Genomic DNA, 24,491 nt, shown 5'->3' on the forward strand with positions numbered 1-24,491 from the left:
AAACGTGGAAGCATGTAAGACACGGATTGACGGCTTGACATGTGAAACGTTACGATGTTAACAGAACATTGAAATGGTGAACATGACACTGGGGCTCTGTTCCTGGCTTGGAGTTAGGAAGAGATGCTGCATGCCTGTCAGAAAGCCACCATAAAGACAAAATGGAACTGCCCCTTCCTCTTTTAAAAAGCTCACCCAACAAAGGGAACTCATCCTGCTCCTGATTGGCTCTCAGAGTTTTACTATTCTGAGTTTTGAGGGTCTATGCCCACTACTTAGTTTGATGGTTTAAATTTGATCAATAGGTCAATGGTAAGTTTTTCTTTAACTCATTTGTGTCTGTACCTTGTGGGAAGGGATTTCTCCCCATGCACTACAATTTCTCTCTTTTCCTGCTGAGTTACTATAATGGGTTGTGAGAATGACCCTGGGAGACAGGAGGAGGAGCTGCAGCAGTCAGACAAGAGATATCTCAGCCCACAGAAGGAATAGAGAAACCATCTCAGAAGGGACCCTCCCTAGGTTTCTGGAAAGTAAAGGCAGGGGAGTGGGGAAGTGCTTTCAGACTTGCAAGATTCTGTTACTGTAACCTTACAGTAAAGTAGTGTTAGTACTCCTGGTTTTGATTTCTTGTCTGGACTACCCTGAAAGGGCTGACGGTTATATCTTGCTTGCTGTTATTTTGATCCAGTTTTGCCCTCCCCTTTTCTTTCGTTATTTTCCCAGTGCAGCTATCCCTTCCCTTCCTTCCCTTCCCTTCCCTTCCCTTCCTGTTTTCTTATTTTCTGCTGGGAGGAAGGAGAAGAATATATATATGTTGTGCTTTCTCATCTGAGAGTGGCTTGTGTGTGAAAGAACTGTGGCATATGCAAATAATCAATTATGTTTATAAATGGGTTACCTTATTTTACGGACAATTTGTTTTACTTAACAGTTATTAACTCAATTAATATTTAATAATAATAAATTAATTTATCTTTTATATCTTGGCCTTGCCTTTTTTTGGAGTGTGGCTTCCAGCAGGTATATCTAGACACATACATATATGCACAATAATGGTATCATGTATATGCATTTATTGTGGAGAAAGAGATTATCAGGGTTGGTTTCTAGCTAGCAAAAAGGGAAATATGGACATTATAATTTCTCTTCCAATCCTTCCTTTAAGGTAAGTTAAATATTATCAACTGCATGTTTCTTTCAATCTATCTGAATATAGACAAATAGGATTTGGGCCAGAATCCTGTGTATATTCCTGATGCTAGGCTTATTAATCATACAGTAGTCAAATATATTTCCCATAATAAACCCTTACAGGTTTGCTTTGTTACAGAATCTGAGAATGTAAAGTGATGCATTTGGTTCTATACTATCCATGTGAAAGGTAAAAGGTCCCCTGTGCAAGCACCGAATCATGTCTGGCCCTTTTGGGGGGATGCCGCTTTCACGATGTTTTCTTGGCAGACTATAGCGGGGTGGTTTGCCATTGCCTTCCCCAGTCGTCACCTTCCCCAGCAAGCTGGGTACTCATTTTACCAATCTCAGAAGGATGGAAGGCTGAGTCGACCTGAGCCAGCTACCTGAGAATCTAGCTTCTGCTGGGATCGAACCCGGGCCGTGGGGAGAGTTTGGGCTGCAATACTGCCAACTTCAACTCTGCGCCACATGAGGCTCCCTATACTATGCATAGTTACTTAAAATTACATATTTGCAAAGATGTTCAAATAACTTTTAAAAAGTCACATGTATACAATCTGTATATATTTATATTGTTTCATTTTTATTCCATATTTATCCTCCCAAATGATCAAAGTAACTAAAACAATAATAAAAGTATTAAAAAGTAGGCATGAAAGCCGGCTGGGTGACCTTGGGCCAGTCACTCTCTCTCAGCCCAACTCGCTTCACAGGGTTGCTGTTGTGGGGAAAATAAGAGGAGGAAGGAGTATTAGGTATGTTCCCCAGCTTGAGTTCTTTATAAAAATTAAGACAGGATAAAAAAATCTAAAAAAAAAGTAAAATATAAAATCAAAATCAAAACAGGATTATATCCTTATGTAAATGAAAGCAGAAAGGCATTTCTCTTTTTTCATCAATACAGAAAGGAAGGGAAGGATTAAAAGTTTAAAATTATTTCTTTGACTCTGCAACTCATTATGGTTTGGATGCAAACAAAGAATGAATGCAAGAGTGGCAGAATTAATGGATACCAGGTGCAAAAATTGCCAAAAATCCTTTTTTCCTTTTCCTTTGGCACCAGGTTTCTGAAAGCTGCTGTTTAATTACATTCAAGTAAATGTTGTATTCATAGATTTCCCAAATTAAATGACCACATTCTAGATTGGGAAGCTAGTGTCCCTGTTTGTGCATTAGCTGGTTTGGCAAGGTAGAAGATACTTGGTCTTTGTTTGAAATATTGATACGAATGTTATAAAATAGATGTAACCTGTTCCATGAAAGGTCAAAGAATGAGGAAGTTTAACCTTGACTTCTTAACCAATAACCCTTCAAGCAGTTGCTATGTTCTCTTATGTCCTTACAGTATAGACAGTGATAAATATTGATGAGTCTCTAATGTATATACAGTATTTAGAAAACATTTCTTTCATGTAATGGTGAAATTAGCTGTGTTATTTCAGTTTTATTTGACTTAGCCTTAAGGCTATTACCTATTTAGTTATTCGTTTCTTATGCAACAATAAATACTGTAAAATCTAGAATAAACACTATCTGCCCTCTGACCATTTTTCCAAGAAATAGTTTAATACTTTCCAAAAAGCAACAGCAATATAGGAAGTTGTCCAATTTGGCATTGTTAACATGTGAGGGAAGCCAAAGATTTGGCCTTATTTGTTAAGGTCAGAAAGATACTGTCCTGAGGAGCAATACCATGTTTCCAACAGAGCTTACAGTTTGTCACAAAAATGTTCTGCAACTATAAAGCTTGCTGCATGTCAGATAAACATATTATACTCTTCTTATTGTCAAAAACTATGCATTTCCACAAATTAAAAGGAACACTTCAGATTTTCTAAAGCTGCAGTGATATCATTGATGAATTGGCATCTCAAGAGTCATTATAAGGTTTTCTGAAGTAAAGAAAATGTAAGCTATCCTTCCTTTTCTCACTTTAAAGGGTCAGTGTTGGTGTAAGAGAAAAGAGCAGCATGGCTCAAAGTGTTCTCTGCAAGTGGGAGAGGCAGTGCTGAAACTGGCCAACTGGTGCAGCTTCTACCAGGCAGAAACAACCTGCTGCTTCCCAAAGCCGTGCTCATCTTATTTCCCTCCCACCCAAAAGGGACATGAGAATTAACACTGTCCTGGCTCTACCGGGAAGCCCTATGAAGGAGGCACACTCAATCCTCCCAGCCTGCTGAGAGGGCCAGGCTGACTGGCAGAGATCCATCTCAATTGCATCCATGCCAGCGTTTCCAGCCAGCCAAGTGTGGCCACACCCAGCTCCTTAACAGGCGTAACAGCATCCATTAACTGGTTAGTTTAGCCACAAGCTTGGCCTTCTCAAGGATGTGTTGGCATCCATAGCCAGCCAGGTTACCATTAGCATAAAAAAGAGAAAGCTAACCCAGAGGATGGGTGGGTGATTGGGAGGATGAGAGAGGAAAGACTGCCATTGAACAAGGAAGCAGGAAGTGACCTCTCAATACCTTTAGCAGTGACAGGCAATAAACTGGGCCGTGGCATCCTGCTTCCAGGACCACAGCCACAATTCTGTTTGAACTCTGCCTGGAGCTCAATTTGATGCTCAGCAGCAGCCCCACTTAGAACAACCCTCCAACTCAGCTTGGAGTCTGGCACCAATTCTGCCCTGCAGCTTGATACCACACAAGGAGCAACCATGCTAAGTCTGCACAAAGTCCCCAACATGGGCAAAGGAGTCTACAGGGAGGCAAGGCTTGTATGCCACTGTAACCTGCTAGAGCTTAAAGAGACAGAAAAGGGTTGAATAAGCCCAAGCTCAAAGACCTGGTGTCATGTTCGCCGTTTCAATGTCTTTGATGCATCGTAACGTTTCGCATGTCATTAACTGGATGCGTGTTTCATCTTTCTGGGGAGGATGGCAGTAGTTATCTTTTGGCTTTGCTTTGGAATGTATTTGCATTATCTACTGCGCTCAAGGTTACTTTCCCAGGCTAGCAACTCTGACGATTGCTAGCACCTGTGCCGGGCGGGGCGGTTACGAGGGAGGCGGGATACGTTTGCACCAAGGGTTTAAGTTTGTATTTGGCGCGCTTTTGCTCATTCTCAGCTTTCTCTGTATTTGTCTTTAGTTCCTTAATAAATCAGATTTCATTTAGCAGCCTCTTGTGAGTCTGAGTATTTGGGCTAGGGCAATCATTACATAAAGCTGAGAATCTAAGATCCCAACTCCGCTGGCCCCTGTCCAGGAAAGACAAGTGTCCAAACCTGTGAGGGAGAGCGCCAGCGATGACCAAACCCGACATCGTGATGATGGAAGAAGGGGAACCGGACTCGACCGTGAGGCAGCCCGACCGACCGTCCCAAGGTGGGGAGCTGTCCGCCATCCTAGAAGAGGCGAGCTCCGAGTCGGAGGATGAAGCCGGGGGTCTGAAAACCGCCCCAGAGACTACCGTAAATTCTCCGGGCGAGCTGGTCACCTGGGATGAGACCCAAGGGGATGCCACGGTGGCAGGGGGCCCATCCTGGAGGCAGAGATACCCATTATCCCCCAACGTGGTGCAGGTGCAGCCAACAGAGGGCTCCCCCACCCCGGATCGGATCCGAGTGCTGGAGTCAAAAATGGACTCGTTAGAAGCAATACTGAAACAGCTGAGCTTAGATGTGACCTCGTTGCGGGAACCCCGGGAAGGATCAAGCCAACGGCATTCAACCCCTTCGTCCCATGGGCAGTCCCCGGAGCAGCGACGGCCGGTGCGGAGGCGCGAAGGGGACCAGTCGGTCCAGATGGAAATCGCGGCATCGCCAGGGCGACCGCCCCGGGGCCCCGCGCCGCCGCGAGCCAAGGAGGCACCAACCCCTGCAGCACCGGTGGTGGGGCGCAGCCCGGCGGGAGGCGGGATGAGAGACTTCCCCGTCAAGTTTGATGGGGACCCAACCAAACTCTCATTTTTCCTGACGAATGCTAAAGCCTACATGGAGGAATGGGGGTCGCTTTTCCAATCGGAAAAGGCAAAGATCATCACCATTGCCACCAAACTGAAGGGGAGAGCGGCAGACTGGTATGTCCAGATGTGCCAGTCGGAAGCGCCTGAACTGGAGAAATTCGATGAGTTCCTCTGGGCATTGAAACAACACTTCGAGGATCCCTTGGCGAAAGAGAGGGCAAAGCGAGCCTTGAAGGAACTTAAGCAGGGGTTCAGATCCGTGGCGGATTATGCTTTGGAGTTTAAAGCGCTTGCTGGGAAGGTGGATGACTGGTCCCAGGCCACCATTATCGAGCTATTCAAGGATGGCCTGAATACAGAGGTGCTGCGCTGGTCCTTAGGGAGGGACGACCCATATACGCTGTACGAATGGATCCAGCTGGCGGGGAGGGCTGAACATGCCCATGAGATCTTCGCCCATCGAAAGGCCGCCAAATCGGGGTGGGAAGTGAAGCCCAGCCGCCCATCGAGCACCGGGGGGAGACCAGGACAACGACCCTGGGACGAGGAGCGAGAGAAGCGGTATGCAAAAGGCCTGTGCCTGAGATGTGGTAAAGAGGGGCATTGAGTGGCGGCGTGCCCGAAGGCAAAGGGAGAGGAACGGCTCGGAAAACCGGCGACGAAGTCCCCTGCCCAGCCGAGGAAGCAGAAAGCCGCGGTGGCTGAAACCGAGGGAGACGATGCGATGTTCTACGAGGATGAGGGTGAGCCCGAAATCCTGCAGCCGGCAGGAAACGCCAGCCACCTGCTTTAAAGGGCGCCGCAGGGCAGGTGGTGGAAGAAGGGCGCGAGCCTTCATCGGTGAGTGGCAGTTACCGCATTCTCACGGTGAAATTGAAGTTGGGCTCCCAATCCAAGACTGTAGAAGTATGGGCCATGATTGATTCGGGGTGTTCCCGGTGTCTAATGCACCCCGACGTGGTAGCGGCTTTGGAGCTACCTACTTTCCCTTTACAGCGACCCATCGCCTTTACACAGCTGGATGGGTCCATGGCAGGGGGCAAACCGGTCACCCATTTCACAGGGCGGGTAGCCTTGCAGCTGGGCAGCCATAGGGAAGGTTTGTCTTTTGTCGTGGCTCCAGTAGGGGGTCCCTTGGTGGTGTTGGGGGTGCCCTGGTTGGTGCAGCAAAATCCCCAAATAAACTGGGTTTACCGGACTATCACGTTTAGGGATGGGTTCTACCAAGCGACTGAGGGGAAGGGTGCCCCAGAGGAGATGGTGGGGGTTGCGGCAGCTGCGACTCCGCATTGCCCGGCCCCTCCTCTGGAAGGCTTGCCGGCAGAGTACAGGATGTTTGCTGATGTGTTCGGCGAAAAGGAAGCCGACCAGTTGCCCCCCCATAGAAAGATGGACTGTGCCATCGAACTGCTGCCCAACACCCAATTGCCCAAGCCAAAGATTTATTCTATGACACAAAAGGAGCTGACTCTGTTGAGAGACTTTGTGGACAAAAATTTGGCGCGCGGATTCATCGAGCCGGCGAATTCACCGGTGGGGGCGCCGGTTCTCTTTCGCCCAAAAAAGGATGGGACATTGAGACTTTGTACCGATTTCCGCGGATTAAATGCTGTCTCAATTTCCAACAAATATCCCTTGCCATTGATCAAGGACATGTTGTCACATCTGGCGAAGGGAAAGATCTTCTCTAAGCTTGATTTGAGAGAAGCCTACTATCGTGTACGAATCAAGGAGGGAGATGAGTGGAAAACTGCCTTCAATTGCCCGTTGGGAGCCTTCCAGTATAAGGTGTTACCTTTTGGTTTGGCTGGGGCCCCTGGGGTATTTATGCAATTGATCAATGAAGTACTGCATGAATATCTGTTTAAAGGGGTATTGGTGTATTTGGATGATGTATTGATCTATACTGAAACCATGGAAGAGCATGTGGCTCTGGTAAAAAGAGTACTGAGTAAGCTCAGATCAGCAGAATTGTATGCCAAGCTGTCTAAATGTGCATTTCACCAGACCAAAATTGACTATTTGGGGTATAGAATTTCAGATAAAGGCATAGAAATGGACCCTGCCAAGGTCCAGGCTATCATGGACTGGGAAAGCCCCCGCACCCGCAGGCAACTGCAAAGTTTCCTGGGGTTCAGCAACTACTACAGATTATTCATAAGGGGATTCGCTGAAATTGCCTTGCCACTAACCGAACTGCTTCGAACCAAGGGTGTGGGAGATACTCGGAGGGTAAAGAATCCAGGGGCGCTGTTGCGCTGGACGCCTGCTTGTCAAATGGCGTTCGAGCGGCTTAAAGCAGCTTTTGTCAAAGAGCCCATTTTGCAACATCCTGATCCCTCAAAACCTTTTGTGGTGCAGGCGGATGCCTCCGATTATTCCATTGGGGCATTGTTGATGCAACAAGACGGGACGGGATGCCTCAAGCCATGTGCCTACTTGTCCCGCAAGTTCTCCGAGACTGAGCGACGGTGGCATGTATGGGAAAAGGAGGCATTTGCAGTAAAAGCCGCATTAGAAGCCTGGCGGCATCTGTTAGAGGGGGCGAATCATCCCTTTGAAGTATGGACCGATCATAAAAACTTGGAGGCTCTTAGTACCCCTCGAAAACTGAGCCCCAAACAGGTCTGTTGGGCTCAATTTTTTAATCGGTTCAATTTTCAACTGAAATTTATTCCGGGGAAAAAGAATTTCCTGGCTGATGCGTTGTCAAGGCAACCTCAGGACTCCGGGGCAGCGCCAGAAGTGGTTAGCACCCTGTGGACAGCGCCCCAATTGGGTATGCAGGCTGTGACGCGTAGCCAAACACGCGCGCAGCAGCCACCCACTGCGGACGCCGCCCAGCCGAGCGCTTTGTCAATTCCCTCCCAGTTGCAACAAAAGTTTCTAAAAGAACTGAAAACGGATACTTGGTTGCTGGCGAATAAAAACAATGTTACTTTTGACCGAGGCTTCGCTTGGAAATCTAACCGCCTCTACGTCCCTGAAAGCCTCAGAAAAGACGTGTTACTACGTTCACACGATGACAAACTGGCAGGTCACTTCGGGTTTGTAAAAACCTTGCACCTTGTTCGGAGGCAGTTTTGGTGGCCCACATTACGTAAAGATGTCAAAGACTACATTGCCTCCTGCACTGTTTGTGCAATGTCTAAACGCAAGGTGGGCAAGCCTCAAGGACTGCTGCAGCCGGTGGCTGCCCCTTCTTGCCCCTGGGATGAAATCTCCATGGACTTTATTGTTGAGTTACCACCCAGTCAACGCAAAACGGTCATTTGGGTGGTCAAAGACTATTTCTCAAAACAAGCCCACTTCATCCCGTGCGTGTCCATTCCGTCGGCACGTCAGTTGGCCCGCCTATTTCTGGTACACGTGTACAGGCTACACGGATGTCCCTCCCGCTTAATTTCGGACAGAGGCACACAATTTACCTCACAATTTTGGCGGGCGTTCCTCAAATTGTTAGGAACGAAGCAAGCCCTGTCCACGGCTTGGCATCCCCAGACGGACGGGGCCACAGAGGCGTTAAATTCTACTCTAGAGCAGTACCTTCGAGCTTTTGTGAATTACCAGCAGGACAATTGGGTAGACCTCCTCCCTTTTGCCGAAGTGGCTTACAACAATGCAGTGCATCAAAGCACTGGCCAAACCCCATTTCGTGTAGCCCAAGGCAAAGACTTTGTACCTATCCCTGATCTACCGCAACCTCCCGGCGGATCAGCCACTCCGGGTGATTGGGCATCGCAACTGGCAGACTCCTGGCCAATGATTCAAAAGGCACTAGCTGATGCACAATTGGATTATAAACAGTATGCTGATCGGAAGCGGGCCCCTCAGCCAGCATTTCAAGTAGGGGACTCGGTTTACCTTTCCACCAAGTTCATTAAGTCCTCACAACCTTCCAAGAAACTTGCTCCTAAATTTGTGGGTCCTTTCCCAATCACCGCTCAAATTAACCCTGTGACTTTTAAACTTGACTTGCCTCATAACCTTAAATGCTTACACCCTGTTTTTCATTGCAGTTTGCTCAAACCGACTATTCCTTCTGACCGCTGGCATCGCCAACCTCCACCTCCAACCCCCATCATGATTGACGGTCAGCAACACTTTGAAGTTAAAGAAATTTTGGACTCTAGACGCCTTCGCAATACTTTACAATACTTAGTTCGTTGGAAACATTTCCCTCATCCAGAGTGGGTCGCTGCACCAGATGTGGCTTCCCCTGTCCTAGTTGCCCATTTCCACTCTGCTTATCCCACTAAGCCGGGTCCCTAGGGGTATTTTTAGGGGGGCAGTATGTCATGTTCGCCGTTTCAATGTCTTTGATGCATCGTAACGTTTTGCATGTCATTAACTGGATGCGTGTTTCATCTTTCTGGGGAGGATGGCAGTAGTTATCTTTTGGCTTTGCTTTGGAATGTATTTGCATTATCTACTGCGCTCAAGGTTACTTTCCCAGGCTAGCAACTCTGACGATTGCTAGCACCTGTGCCGGGCGGGGCGGTTACGAGGGAGGCGGGATACGTTTGCACCAAGGGTTTAAGTTTGTATTTGGCGCGCTTTTGCTCATTCTCAGCTTTCTCTGTATTTGTCTTTAGTTCCTTAATAAATCAGATTTCATTTAGCAGCCTCTTGTGAGTCTGAGTATTTGGGCTAGGGCAATCATTACACCTGGGTACATGGTTAGGCCAGCTCATTAGAACTGGGAGGATGAAGTTAACCCTGTCCAACCAAGGCAAAGGTCTTGTTCTAGGGAAAGTGTGAAACATAACAGAGTGTTGTCTGGAGCTTTCACCCAACTTGTGGGGTGTCCAGTCATAGCCAAAAGAACCTCTATAGTTGTGAGGAAGAATAAGAGGCATCTTTCTGATATCCTTGGAATGTGTTGGGGAGCCTTTGGAACTATGTGGGCTAGTACCCTCTCAGCTCAGGACAGACTCCCAGATGAAGAGGATTTGATGCCACTCTGGAATTGTGTACAGAATCTATCCTTTGTGTGGAGGGAATAGAGGGAAGGAACCTATAATTTCTCAATTTCCAGGCATCTACTAGCAGAGAGGCCCACATTTGAGTTCTCTGAAAATACATGTAAGCATTACAATTATCTGTCCATTATAATGCTCTAAATTATGCATCAGATTTCTACACACTCCCAGAGGTGCTTATTGGCTATTCAGGAGTGAGAGTCATGAGGGGAATGAAATACAATCCCTTATTCTTAAAGCTGTGCCCACTGGACCAAACTAAGTTACAAGTATACAGCCAGTTCTACATGCAGGGCCACACTTTGGAAGAAAGATCTAAGGCTCTATTCAGCAAAGAAATGTACAATTAAAAAAGAAAAATTTTACCATCAAACACAGTAAAACATTCATTTAGAAAGACAGCAGGAGTGTGTCATACAAGCACCAGTACACACACCAAGATGTAGTACAAGTGTAGTAAGTAGCATCTGAAATTGAAGATATTTCACCACTTTCTTAAATATCCTAGTAAGAATAACAATTAAATGTATATAAAATATAGTTTAGGGTTATTTCTCTGACCAAATGTGACTTTTTATACATATGGTCATGTATACATTCACATATAAGGTGCGGACGTCTTCAGAACATTCTAGAGCTGACCTGTTTGGTCAGATAAAAGGTTCAAGATTTCATTGCACCTTGTTTATTGGGATAAAAGACCTATTCTATATTGTTGATTGCCATCTATATTATTATGTCACTGAAAAGGTCTTGAACATCTTTAAAGCTTTCAAAACCTCTAAAAGTTCCATTACATTTATATGGAGGTGCTGTTCTGAAACTGACCACATATCCATAACTGCATTCCTCAATCTTGGAAGGAAGTATCTATGATAAGCATCTGGGTTATTTGAGGGAACGCCTCTCCCCAATCACATCTATCTATCTCATCAGGTCCAGCAGGAAGGGCATGTTGTGGGTCCCATCCACAAAGGAATGTCATCTGACAGGACCCAGGAGGAGAGCCTTTTCTGCTGTGGCACCAACCTTCAGAACATCATTCCCCTTGAGGTCAGATTGGCCCCAACCTTATTGGCCTTCCAGAAGGGCCTGAAGACATGGCTTTACCATCTGGCCTGGGGATCTGGTAACATGGGTAGAGTGCCTGCAAAGTGGCTGTATTGCTTGGGAAATTGAGTGCACAATCCTGCAGATTATTTTTTAATGGTTTTTAATTATTTTTGTTATGTTTTTGGTTATTTTGCTGTACTGTTTTTGTGTTTTTAACTTTGTACACCGTTCAGAGTCATGTATGTGAGATGGGCAACTATATAAATTTACCAAATAAAATAAAATAAAATAAATAAAATAAAATAACTCTAGATGGAATCCTTAGAGAAAAATACTCCTTTACTCAAATTTTTGGGAAGAGTCCATATTAAAGTAAAGTTGTTTTCCAAATAATATTGGAAAACTGCTGAAGAAAAACCAGTTGACAAACCAGTGTTATACTGTAAGGTTGTATCTGGAGCCAAAGATAATGAACCACCTCTTTGGCAGCTGATATATTGGCCTACAGTTGCAGGATTGATTAGCTACCAGGCAAGAAGCCATAGTAGAGATGACTAATACTTTTTCCAATTGCAGGAATGCTCAAGCATGAATAGAACCCAGCATTATTTTTAGAGATTACAAGGACTGCATTGGAGTCAAATGATCATAAAATGTGATGGTTGAAACAGATCTTTGATACCAACTAGTCCAACCCCTAGGAGGAATCCACTATCATAACATCTTGTAAAATGGCCATCCAGTCTGTCTTTAAATGTCTTCAGCAAGGAGAACCCACCACATCCAGAGGCAGGCTGTTTCACTGTTGAACAGCTCTTCCTACTAGGAATTGTTTTTCATGTCCAACAAAAATCAATTTCCTTGAAATTTAAACCCATTGTTTGTTGTCCTGACTTCTGGAATAAGCCTGATTTTTTCTGCCTCATCTACTATATGACCAAGCTTCAGATACCTGAAAACAGCTATCATGTTTCCCCACAGTTTTTTCTTCTTCTCTAGGTTAAATGTATCCAATGGCTCCAAATACTCCTCATATGTTTTTCCTTTCCGGTCCTTTATCATCTTGGCTGCTTTTTTCTGGATGCTTGAATTGTCAATGTCTTTCCTAAAATGTGGTTTTCCAGAAGTGAAAGCAATAGTCTAAGCGTGATATGCCCAGAGTAGGGAGGAAAGATGACTTCTCTTGATCTGGACTCTATATTTTGTTGAGGCAGCCTAGGACTGCATTTGTTGTTTTTTTTTGCAACTAGATCACACTTTTAGGGAGTATCACAACACCTTTTTTTCTTTGCTTTGCTTTGCTTTTTTTTGGTGTCTTCAAGTCAGTTTTTGACTCCTGGCAACTGCCTGGTCTAGTCCCTGAAGTTTTCTTGGCAAGGTTTTTTAGAAGTGGTTTGCCATTGCCTCCTTTCTAGGGCAGAGAGAAAATGACTGGCCCAAGGTCACCCAGCTGCCTTTGTGCCTAAGGTGGAACTAGAACTCACAGTTTCCTGGTTTCTAGTCTGATGGCTTAACCACTACACCGAACTGGCTTCCCTAACACTTGTTACTGTCTTTTAAAGAGATACGACTCTTAGGTTTAGTACTAAGGGAGCAGTAACAATCCTGAGGATAGTTTTGCCATAGCTCAAATGGGCAGCTCCTTAGCAGGAACAAAGGTCAAAGCTACATCATACTTACTGAAAATGACCTCATTTAGTACCAAGATCACTTATGAGACCTGAAGAGCCTGTTTCCACTGTAACTCTCTGAAGCAGGAAGAAGAGTTTACAGGCTTGCTTTGTGAAGTGATGGGAATGGGGCATCCAATGTCTTTCCCCTAGACAGGGAAAACTCAGAGAAAGCCCACCTGATGGTGGAAGTTTGGTTCAATGCTTTATACCATTTCAGAAAGCAGCTTCCAAAGCTGTAAAATGCCATTGAGTGTATCAGTGATGCTGACTCAGAAATAGAAGTTAGTTTCTGTTGCTTAGTTGGCTAGTTTGGTTAGTTTCTGTAGTTGGAAAAAACAGAAGTGGAAAAGATTATGATTAACAAAGATTATTAGAGACAAGCTCAGCAACAAGTTTGTCAATAAAAGAGAAAAAAGCTCTTAGAGATAGGGTTGTTGCAACAGCCAAAAGGCACTAAGATAAAATAATGGGAGCTTTTTTGGTCATGTGTGGTATGAACGTTTGGCTGTTGTAGGCCACCAAAAGATGGTTTAGATGGTTCAGCTCTAGAACCATCTAAAAAAATCAGGTGCAGGTACATAAAAATCTGCACAGAGATCACAAGTATTGTAGGTAACTAGCTAGGTTGTAGCTTAAATTTTCTCCTATTCAACAAAATCCTACTGTGATGTTTCACTGTTTTCAGATATACCTGAAGTAAGTTATTATGAATTATTAAGTTGTTACAGGGAATTATACTGTTACATGATTTTATAAATAGCTTTTTAACTTTGTTATGAAGGTTTACAAAAAATATTATTCTTAAATTATAAAAAGAGCCCTATGTAGTTTAAAACAGATTCAAAAGTTGCCACAGCAATAATGAAATCCCAATACCCAATGACTATCAGGTAATGGGTAAAGGTCCACATAGTTAAAGCAATGGTATTCCCAGTAGTAATATATGGCTGAGATAGTTGGACCATAAGGAAGGCTGAGAGAAGGAAGATCGATGCTTTTGAACTGTGGTGTTGGAGGAAAATCCTGAGAGTGCCTTGGACTGCAAGAAGATCAAACCAGTCCATACTCCAGGAAATAAAGCCAGACTGCTCACTTGAGGGAATGATATTAAAGGCAAAACCGAAATACTTTGGCCACATAATGAGAAGACAGGACACCCTGGAGAAGATGCTGAGGCTAGGGAGAGTGGAAGGCAAAAGGAAGAGGGGCCGACCAAGGGCAAGATGGATAGATGATATTCTAGAGGTGATGGACTCGTCCCTGGGGGAGCTGGGGGTGTTGTTGACCGACAGGAAGCTCTGGTGTGGGCTGGTCCATGAAGTCACAAAGAGTCGGAAGTGACTGAATGAATAAACAACAGAATCAGGTTATGGGACTGATAGTTCATAAACATAATCATAATTCTGTTCTTAGGGCCAGGTACAAAAACTGCTGCTGGATAACAGCAGAAGTCTTACCATTAATGGCTATTTGTGCTTGGTGCTGCATCTAATGCTATGATAATGTAGACATATCTGGGAAAGATTTACATCTTGCTGCTCAATGAACAAAATCTTATATATATGTTTCAGTTGTTCCATATTTCCTCTGTTGCCCTCATCATTTATCTTTAAGAAAAAGCTATACTTTTATTTTAGATTTACTTCCAATATATTCAAAGTAAGCATTGTTTTAATCAGAGTTTGCTAACAAGCTGTGATCTGAAACTACAGTTATGGTTGTTTGTTTAAATAGCTTTGGGTATAATGCCTATGTTTAGATTTAATGTGGCTTTTATTTCTTAAAAAGTGAAAATGGGGGATTTTATTTTTCAACTGTTATCTATTAAAGAATGGAAACAGTGCAAATCAAAAGCTCACTTCCATTACTTAGTCCATAGGTGAGATAATCATCTCATCTGGACCTAAGTCACTGAGAGAAATATCTGTCGAAGTATGTTCAAGGCCTTATCCATAAACTGATAGTTTAGACTAAGACACAACATAAGCCTTTACTGTTTTTCTGATTTGAAAAAGAAATTCCCTCCCATTTCATTTAGGCTAGACAAATGATTGGCCTACATCACAAGCCCATGCTGAGTGCCACCCTCCCCAAAAAATAAGTAATCCCTTTCCTCCCTTAATTATTTTATTTTCAAATTCTGTATTATTATTATATTTCATCCTTTTTATTTCAAACACAAAAGTTTTCTTTAAAAGATAACATTCCTAGTAACATGCACAAATACAAGGACCAGCGTACTTCCTGGACTTACAATGGGGAGCATCAACCACCAAAAGGGTTGTCTCATACTCTCTCATGAGGATCCTTTATGGCTGCTTTAACAAAGTATTTCTGGCAATAAACCAATAGTGCTTGAGGGAACAGACTGCCAAACTGCATGTACTGCATCTGTGACTGCCACCCTGCACCCAGGCTCTGATTCAGCTCCTGCAAAGTGCTGTTTGAACCAAAGAAGTACTGATTCAAGCAATTTGTATTGAAGAATTCTAGGCAATTGAAATGGAAGACACCAAAGTAAGTAGAACCAAATGCTAGGATTGTTTTGCAGTTTGGGAGGCTTTGATGCAGTTTGAACAATTTTCCTTTGGCCTCTGACCACATTTCATTTATTTATTAAATAAATAAGTCAATCATTTTGCTCCTCGCACACCCCAAAATGGAGGGGTAGATAAAACCAACCCTTCTCTAAACTTGCCAGCATCTCCCTCTGCCAGTTCAGATATAACTGGTGCATTCTGCTATCAGGTTATTGCAACTTCAGAAAGAACCAACCAGGGAGGCTGACAGACATATTATACATTGTTTTAGCCTTAGTTTTAGAGAGTGAAATCTGAGTAATTGCTGATCCCTGCTATTCTAGAGGTTATACAATTGCAGCTTGCAATTACTTAATTTTCAGATAATAAAATATATCCCCCTTTTGGAAAAATAACCAGTGACCGTGTCTTGATAGTGTAGTAGTGAAGGCACCAGGCTAGAAACTGGCAGACTGAGTTCTTGTCCCACCTTTAGGCACAAAAGCTGGGCGACCTTGGGTCAGTCACTCCCTCTTAATCCTGGGAAGGAAGAAAAGGTAAATGTTGCCAAGTCCAGGCAGTCACCAGGAGTCAAGACTGATCTGAAAGCATCTGTGCAACACACACACATGTTAAATCCATATTCCACCTCGATTCCACAGAAGAACAGACCTTGTTCATATATTTTAATCATTGGAGAGACCTAAAACAAGTCTGTCAAGTACTAGTTGCAGAGGGAAAATATAACCTTTCACATTCTCAAGATATATTAAGAGAAACATTTTTGTTACTGATATTCTAGAGCACTGAGCCAAGTGTAGGGGCAAAGAAACGTTACACACACACGCCTCTGAGGCCGTGGTAGTGTCACTTGACAGGACCAGAATATTCATCCTGTTTGGGAGCTATTAGAAGGCAAAATGGGCACATTAAGGCTTGTAGAGTTTTGCTATATGCATTTCCCCTCTTATTTTAGCAAAAAAAAAAAAAAAAAATCCAATACAAGCAGTCCAAAATGGGGTTGGTGGCTGGATACAACAGCTGGGCTATTGCCCACCCAAGCCAAATTGTTATTAGAATAAGTTAGTCCATGTATTAGAGATGCTTTTCCGTGCAGTGAGTCCTAACAGTTGTAGCATGGATGCAAAGTGGAAGCTACATCATGCATGTAGATGCATCTGGGATTTTCAGGGTTTTGCAGAGAACTTGGATAGAAGATAGATATAGATGGATGATAGATAGATATAGATGATATAGTTAGATATCCCTGTTAACTGTCTTAAGCCAGTTTATTGCTTATGTTGTATTTTATGTTTATTTCCCACCACAGCATGACTCAACAGTAATTAATATATGCCTTGTATTTTTTAGATCTTGGATTGCTTTTATCTGTATATTTTTTTACAGGTACTTGATCTGAGCACTGCAGAGCTATGCTGATTTAAGAAGTTTCTATTCAAGGAGAAAAAGAGAAGTTAAAGTGAATACACTGATTATTTTAAGCGCTTTGGGAAATTTATTCACATTATTTTAGTCATGTTGGTGGAAACATTAGAACTTGGTAAGATTTGGCTTGCATTAGAACAAACTGTTTAGGAGAAGGTAAAGCCATTCTGAATATTATATATTATAAAGATGTGCAAAAAGGAAAGATTTAGTAGCTAACTTCAGTAATTGACGATAGCTACTTGCCCTCTCTCCATTCTAAAGACATTAGGTAAATTGGCTTGATGTTCTTCTTCCCTTAATCCACATCACTGTATAAAAAATAGATTCTAGGACAACTGCAGAAACAACTACTACAGAATGAATGTTGGCAAACTCTCTACATATTCAGATATTGGAATACAGAATTCCCACCCCTTATTATATCTGCTATTGTCCACTTGACATTTTGTGGCTGTTCATAAATCCCCTATACTGATATATGCGATATTGTTGGGGCAATAGTATCCTTGACAGTTACTTAGTTTTTAAACATAATTCACAAACACGCACTAGTGGTTTTCTGTAACCTGACCAACAGTAGCTTACAGATCACATGAATGTACATCTCGTTAACACATTACTCACAGGGGATTTTTAAAAAAGGGTTTTCATAACGAATCAGTGAGTTGGGCTTTTAAGTGTATCATGTAATATTTATTAAATATTTTATCTGTTAAATTGTTTTATTTAATGTTAAGTCCAGATTATATTTGTAACTTGTTTTTGGGCCTTTTGGCTGTAAATAAATAGTTTGTACTCACAGAGGAACAGATTAAAGAACTGCCATATTCTCACTGAATAGCTTGCTGTTCTGCTTGTCGGGTTGTGTGGAATGCCACCCCAAAAACTTTCCCAGCGGGTTTGAAATAGGAGGACACAGAACCACTGAGACAGGAGAAGCAGCAAGTTAAAACGATGACATAATCAAAACGTATTTTCCTTGGCTGATATTCTTTCTGAAGGCGGGATCCTGTTACTTAGCAACAACTGAGAAATTCATTCTGTGATGAAATGGTTGTAAGATTGGCTGTTGTTGTGTAGTAGTGGCCCAGTTTCATTTTATTTAATTAAAAAGGTTGGCATGTTAAATCTTTACACAGGTATTGGATATCCTGCAATTAATAAGACCATGCACAACTATTTTGTGGGCAATGTATGAAGCTTTGGTGGCTGTCCCAGGAGAAGTTCCATCTGGGCACACATGTGCAGGGGCCCTTCACAAAGCCCCCTCAAGACAGTTTTGCACAATCCTAACAACTGAGTTCACAATAAGTACAGTATCTGTAGGTAAAGGTACTTGTATCAATAACTGTAGGCAGGTAATTGATCCTGAGGGACAGAAGTGAGGAACCTGCGGCTGTCAGATGATTCCAACTCTATTCAATTCAATGGTCAGAGATGATGGAAGCTACAGTCCAACAACTTCTAAACAGCCCACAGTTTCCTACTCCGGATGGTAGAAGATAGAAAACAAGGGGTGAAGGGGTCACATAGACAGATAAGGGAGGAATGAGAAGAAACTGTTGCTTCTAGCCACAGAGATAAGGCGTGCCAATTAGAAAGTGAGAAATCAGGTTATGCCTTAAGAGGAAACTAAAACCTGAGAATTCTAGAATTAGGCATGCACCAACTAGTTGTTTGTATCTGACTATAAAAGAGTGTTGCACCTGGCTGGGGGCTGGTTGCACTCAGTGCTTTTGCCTTGTGTGCTAAATAATTTTGTTAAAAAAAACCTCTTAATTACGGTGTCTGGTGCCTGGTTCTGAGCAAGGAATGAACTATATTCCAACAGGGTTAAAGATATTTCTGCTGGTTGCAAGAGAATTACTTTATATTCATTTGCTTAAAAGTCTCACTGGGAACATAACAGTTTGATCTAAGAAGAAAAGATACAGTAGTTATGGGATTGTTAAAAAAATAAAGGCAGGTTATATTTTTTATTTATTTAGCTTTGCACAATGACTTCTGATTTCAAGAGCTAGCAAACTACCTATTTGATTCTGTGACCCACATGAATGACAGATTTCAAGAAATAGTATAAAATAATTCAGCCATTTGATGATTACATTGCAAAAAAATGGCTTCATAAAAACTTTAGGAAAGAACCACAGATTAATTTAAGCAATATCTGAATAAGTTACAAATTCTAACTCACTAAAAAAAAAAATTTAAATGCATGTTTTCTAACCATTATTCTGCAGCTTCTAAACATGCTGTAGATGACACTCATAGACAAACACATTTGGAGGACACCAGATTGAGGGAGGTGTTGCTGACTGCTTATTCTCAGACCTGAACTGTTGCTGAGAAGAAGAAAATGGATGGGAAATGCCTGCTCAGTAATACATTTGAAACTTTTCCCAGAATAGAAACTGTTGAGTATATGAGTATATGAATAATTTAAAATAGAGTTGAGAAGGCACATCCTGAAAATGATGTCTTATTATACTTTAAGTTGAACACCTTCTGAAGTTCTTTGGTACACTGTAGACTCAAATAAAACAATTCCCTAAATATATTTACTTAGAAGATCTAACTGAATTTAACCAAGTTTACCCTCCAGGAAACATCTGTAGCAGTACTGCAATAAACTCCAATTGCCCCAAAGAATATTAGTTTAGATCATGTGAGCAGATCCTTGTAAGGATAACTCTTGAAAGAAGAAAGGAAAAAGTGGGAGAAATCTCAAAATCTTTGCAAAATCCAGATGGATCTGTTAAATAATTCACCTTATTTGGCTAAATAGGCAAGCAATATTATCCACACATAGCCAATAAAAAAAAGTAGAATTTACAGAAAATTAAGTATTTGTGTGAACAGCCATTTACTAAGCTTTTGAAAATATATCTGTATAAATTAGCACTCCCAAAATTATTCACAAAACAGAAATAACATTTCTGTGTTTTATCAGTCCGATTCTTGATGCATTGCATTCATGGGCGAGGGCCTGAAATGAATGAGGCTTGCTTTGGCAAGTATCACAACCACAATCATCCTCAGGCAGTACTTTAATAAATTGCTTAAAATCTGATTTACTCTAAGAGATAAGGTTTCTCATGCATTATATTACATTCAACTAAGTAGACTGCCAGATCTGAGTGTGTACAAGTCAGCTATTAAGGAAAGTCAGCAATAATTTGGCCAGAGTACTTCTAAACAGGTAGATCTTTCCAACTGAAACAGAGAAGTGACTTGTGTTTTGCTGGAGCAATCTCTTCATTAATGGTTTTTGGCTTGAAATGCCTTCCTGCTCTAAAGACAGCTATTTCATATATGAAGATAGCACTTCAACTGTTAGCACTGGGACAGCAGACTGAGCAGATGTACACATCATATGGGCACCATTTCTTCCACTACGATGAGATACATCCAATTTTTTAAGATAGAAATTATGTAGTGGTTAAGTTTAGACTAGGGGAGACCCAGGTTTAAGTTCATCCTCAGCAATGGAAACTCACTGGGTAACTTTGAGCCAGTCCATCCTCTTCAGTCTAACTTATATAGAAGGTTGTTGTGGGGATAAAAAGAGAGGAGGCCCCCCTCTCTCACAATGTAAACTGCCTTGAGCTTACATGCTGTGTAATTTGAATTGAAACTTCACTGCATCTGTTACGATATGCTTCCAAGTAAATATAGCTGGAACCAGGTGTTTGTTTTTATAAGTACCTCATATTAATGCAGCTGAAAGAGATGCAATATGGTATAACCAAAACATACAGTATTGTAATCTGTCTAAATCATAATTTACTATAATTCTGTGAATGATTAATGATGTGCCATCAAGTTAGTGATGATTCTTAGCAACCACATAGAATTTTTCCAAGATCATCTGTCCTCAGCCTGGTCCTTCATGTCTCCCAGTGGTGTAGACATTGCAACTGTAATTGAGATCATCTACCTTACTGCTGATCATCCTCTTCTCTTTCCTTCCACCTTTCCCAACATTATCGATTTTCTGGAGAACTAGGTCTTTGCATAACGTGTCTGAAGTAGGATAACTTGAGCCTGGTTATTTGTGCCTCTAGTGAAAACTCTGGGTTGATTTGTTTGATGATTTATGTGTTTGTTTTCTTGGCTATCCATGGTATTCTCAGGAGTCTTGTCCAACACCAAATTCAAAAGTGTCAATGCTCTTTCTATCCTGCTTCTTCAGAGCTGTTGCTTGCATGATTCTGATTTTCGAAGGTACAGACAAATCCCAACATCTGAGTATCTTTTGCATGTCTTTGACATATTTCTTGACTGCTAGATTCTTTACTGTTGATAGTTGATACTAAAAGGCAGAAGTTATTCACCCCTTCAATATCTTTGTTGTCAGTTTTAAGTGGTTGCTATACTGGTTGTCATTAGTTTGGTCATCTTTATGTTTAATCACAGTCCCATTTTTTCACCATGCTTCTTAACTTTCATTACTAGAGCTTGCAGATCATTTGTATTTTCAGCTATTGAAGTAGTGTAACAACATAGCTCAGGTTACTGATATTTATTCCTCCAATTCTAAAACTGCTGATCTTCTAATCCAACTTCCCTCAGTATATATCCTGCATATAGGCTGAATAAATAAGGGGAGACTTGTCATGTTCACCGTTTCAATGTGCTTGGTACATCGTAACGTTTCGCATGACATTTGCCTGATACGTGTTTGATCTCGGGAGAGAGGAGGATTCCTCGTCAGGGAGTTGTTATCTGTTGGGCGCTGGGTTGGAATGTGTTTGGGTTATCTCATGTGTTCAAGATTGCTTTCCCAGGATGTGTGGAAAACGGTTACCAGCACCTGGGAGGGGGGTTGTTGCTATGGCTGGTAGGGGGGAGGGATTACGTTTGGAGCCGAGGGTTTTTAGTTTGTATTTGGCGCGCTTTTAGTCATTCTCAGCTTTCTCTGTATCTGCCATCATTTCCCTAATAAATCAGATTTCATTTAAGTAACCTCTTGTGAGTCTGAGTGTTTGGGATAGGCAACCATTACATAAAGCTGAGAATCAAAAACTTCAAATCCCGCTGGCCCCTATCCAGGAAAAGACAGGTTCTTCCGATCCTGTGAGGGAGAGTGCTGGCGATGACCGATCCAAATGTGCTACTCATGGAGAGTGACGGGTTGGGTGAGGGAGAGCCCGACTCTACCATGATTCGCCCCGACAGAGCCCCCCTGGGAGAACTCTCAGCGATTCGGGACGTGGCGAGTTCGGGGTCTGAAGGCGAAGCTACGGGCATGAAGACCGCGCCAGAGACCACGGTCATGACCCCGGGCGAACTGGTCACCTGGGACGACAGTCGTGGGGACTTCTCGGAGGCGAGGGGCTCGTCCTGGAGGCAGAGATACCCGCTGTCCCCAACGGTGGTACAGGTGCTGCCGAGGGGGGACTCCCCCACTCCAGACTGAATTCGGGTGCTAGAGTCGAAGATGGACTCTCTGGAGCTCATTTTGCAGAAAATGAGCATGGACCTGAGTTCACTGAAAGAGGTGCGGGAGGGGTCAAGCCAGCGGCATTCGACCCCTTCCTCCCAGGCACAGTCCCTGGAACGGAGAAGGGGAGCTCGCCCAAGAGAGGGGGACCGGGCTTCCAGGGTGGAACTAGCGTCGCCGCCCGTCCCTGAGCGGAGGCGGCTGGGAGCTGTCAAAGCAGCTGAACCGCCAGTGGGGGGGCGTGGCCCGCCAGGCAGAGGACTGAGGGACTTCTCTGTCAAGTTCGACGGAGACCCGACAAAACTCTCGTTCTTCCTGACGTATGCCAAGGCGTACATGGAAGAGTGGGGGTCGCTTTTTCGCTCGGAAAAAGCGAAAATCATCACCATTGCCACCAAGCTTAAGGGGAGGGCAGCGGACTGGTATGTACAGATGTGCCAGTCGGAAGCCCCTGAACTGGAGAAATTTGACGAATTCCTCTGGGCCCTACAGCACCATTTCAAAGATCCACTAGTGAAGGAGCGGGCAAAGCGTGCCTTGAAAGAACTCAAGCAGGGATCGAGAACCGTAGCTGACTACGCACTGGAGTTTAAAGCGCTAGTGGGGAAGGTGGAAGATTGGTCGCAGGCAACTGTAATAGAGTTGTTCAAGGATGGGTTAAACACCGAAGTGCTGCGCTGGTCGCTGGGGCGAGATGACCCTGACAGCTTGTACGGGTGGATCCAGCTTGCTGGAAAGGCTGAGCATGCCCACGAGGTGTTTGCGCAGAGATGGGCGACAAAGTTGGGGTGAGATGGAAAACCCACCCGCCCTTCGGGCTCCTTTGGAAGATCCGGACAACGTTCGTGGGAAGAGGAGAAGGAGCGCCGTTATGCGAAGGGGCAGTGCCTGCGCTGTGGTGAGGGGCACCGTGCGGCGGCGTGCCCAAGGGCGAAGGGCGAGGACCGGCAGGGGAAGTCGACTGCGAAGTCCCCCTCTCTGCCGAGGAAAATGAAAGCAGCAGTCGCTGACAGCGAGCTGGAAAGCGTGCTGTTCTACGGGGACGAGAGTGAACCGGAATTGCTGCAGCTGGCGGGAAACGCCAGCCACCTGCTCTAAAGGGCGCCGCAGGGCAGGTGGTAGAGGAGGGGCGCGAGCCTGTGTCGGTGAGTGGCAACTATCGCATTCTCACTGTGAAAGTAAAGTTGGGATCCCACTTGAAGACGATAGAAGTGTGGGCGATGATCGATTCTGGGTGCTCACGGTGCTTAATGCATCCCGACGTGGTAGCTGCCTTGGAGTTGCCCACCTTTCCGTTGCAACGACCCATAGCTTTCACCCAATTGGACGGATCCATGGCAGGGGGCAAACCGGTCACGCATTTCACCGGTTTGGTAGCCTTGCAAATGGGTAGCCACCGGGAAGGGTTGTCATTTGTAGTGGCTCCGGTGGGGGGTCCTTTGGTGGTTTTGGGTGTCCCATGGTTGGTCCAACAAAATCCTCAGATAAATTGGGTCTATCGAACTGTAACCTTTAGGGATGGATTTTATCAAGCACCAGAGGGAAACGAAGCCCCAGAGGAGGTGGTGGGGGTAGCGGCAGCTGAGACTCCACAGTACTCAACCCCTCTTGAGGGTCTACCGGAGGAATACCAGGCATTTGCTGATGTGTTTGGGGAGAAAGAAGCGGATCAACTTCCCCCCCATCGGAAAACTGACTGTGCCATTGAGCTGGTGCCTAACACCCAATTGCCTAAGCCAAAGATTTACTCAATGACTCAGAAGGAACTAACTTTGTTACGGGAGTTTGTGGACAAAAACTTGGCAAGAGGGTTCATTGAACCAGCTAGCTCGCCAGTAGGGGCACCGGTTCTCTTCCGCCCGTAGAAAGATGGGACATTAAGACTCTGTACCGATTTCCATGGGCTCAATGCAGTCTCAATCTCAAATAAATATCCCTTGCCTTTGATAAAAGATATGTTATCACATCTGGCTAAGGGGAAAATCTTCTCGAAACTGAATTTAAGGGAAGCCTATTTAAGGGAAGCCTATAATAGGGACACGGTGGCGCTGCGGGTTAAACCGCTGAGCTGCCGATCGGAAGGTCGGCGGTTCGAAACCGTGCGGCGGGGTGAGCTCCCATTGCTAGTCCCAGCTCCTGCTCACCTAGCAGTTCGAAAACATGCAAATGTGAGTAGATCAATAGGTACCACTTCGGCGGGAAGGTAACGGTGTTCCGTGACGTCATGCTGGCCACATGACCACTGACGGGTCCTTACGGACGCCGGT

Source organism: Candoia aspera, chromosome 2 (assembly GCF_035149785.1).
Source record: "Candoia aspera isolate rCanAsp1 chromosome 2, rCanAsp1.hap2, whole genome shotgun sequence".
Lineage (NCBI taxonomy): Eukaryota > Metazoa > Chordata > Lepidosauria > Squamata > Boidae > Candoia > Candoia aspera.